The following is a 1,117-nucleotide window of genomic DNA, read 5'->3' on the forward strand; positions in this document are numbered from 1 at the left end:
GCATCCCTGATACACTCCTTTCCTGATTTTGAACCATGTTTTATTTCCTTAATCTATTCCTGGTGTGAGTATAGGTTTTGTATGAGCACAATCAAGTGTTCTGAGATTCCCATTCTCCTCAAGGTTATCCACAATTTGTTGTGATACATACAGTCAAATGTCTTTGCACAGTCAATGAAACACAGATATTTCTCTAGTACTCTTTGCTTTCTGCCAGGATACATTTGGCTTTGTCTAGTGCCATGAACTCTTCTAAACCCAGCTTGTGTTTCTGGTTGTTGTTGTTGTTATGTGCCGTCAAGTCGCTTGCGACTCATCTTTGGCAAGATTTTGCTAGTGTGTGGTATTAGTGATATTGTTCAATAATTTTCACACTGTCAGGTCACTTTTTTTTTGAAATGGGAATAAATATGTATCTTGTACAGTCAATTGGCCAGGTAGATTTCTTGGCACAACCTGGTGAGCATGACCAGGGTAACATCTGTTTGTTGAAATATAATTAGTATTTCAACAATTCCTGGGAGCCTTAATTTTTGCCAAGTTCTTCAGAGCAGCCTGAACTTCCTGTTTCATAATCATTGCATCTTGATCATATGTTGCTTCTTGAAATTCTTCTGTCACCTAATTCTTTTTGGTACAGTGAGTCTGTGTACTTTTTCCATCTTATTTTAATGATTCTTAGATCATTTAATATTCTACCCATAGCATCCTTAAATATTGCAACTTGCACCTTGAATTTGTTCTTTAGTTCCTTCAGCTTAAGAAATGCCAGGAGAGAGTGGTCCTTTTGATTTTCTGACTCTAGCTCCTTGCACATTTAATTATAATATTTTACTTTGCCTTCCCAAGCTGTCCTTTGAAATCTATTAAGCTTCTTAAATTCTTGATTTATTCTCTTTGCTTTGGCTTCTTGGCACTTTATTGCAATATTCAGAATCTCTTTTAACATCCATCTTGCCCTGCTTCCTCCATTTTCATCATGACCTTTTGCATTCTTGATATTTTGCAGAGCATATTTGGTCTTTGTTCATTAGGTTCAAGGCCTCAAACCTGTTCCTGAGTTGGTTTTTAAATTCAGATGAGATAGACTCAAGAAGAAACTTATTCCTGTGGATTT

The sequence above is a fragment of the Elephantulus edwardii genome, unplaced genomic scaffold, assembly GCF_000299155.1.
Source record: "Elephantulus edwardii isolate Elephantulus edwardi_28Jun2011 unplaced genomic scaffold, EleEdw1.0 scaffold00336, whole genome shotgun sequence".
NCBI lineage: Eukaryota > Metazoa > Chordata > Mammalia > Macroscelidea > Macroscelididae > Elephantulus > Elephantulus edwardii.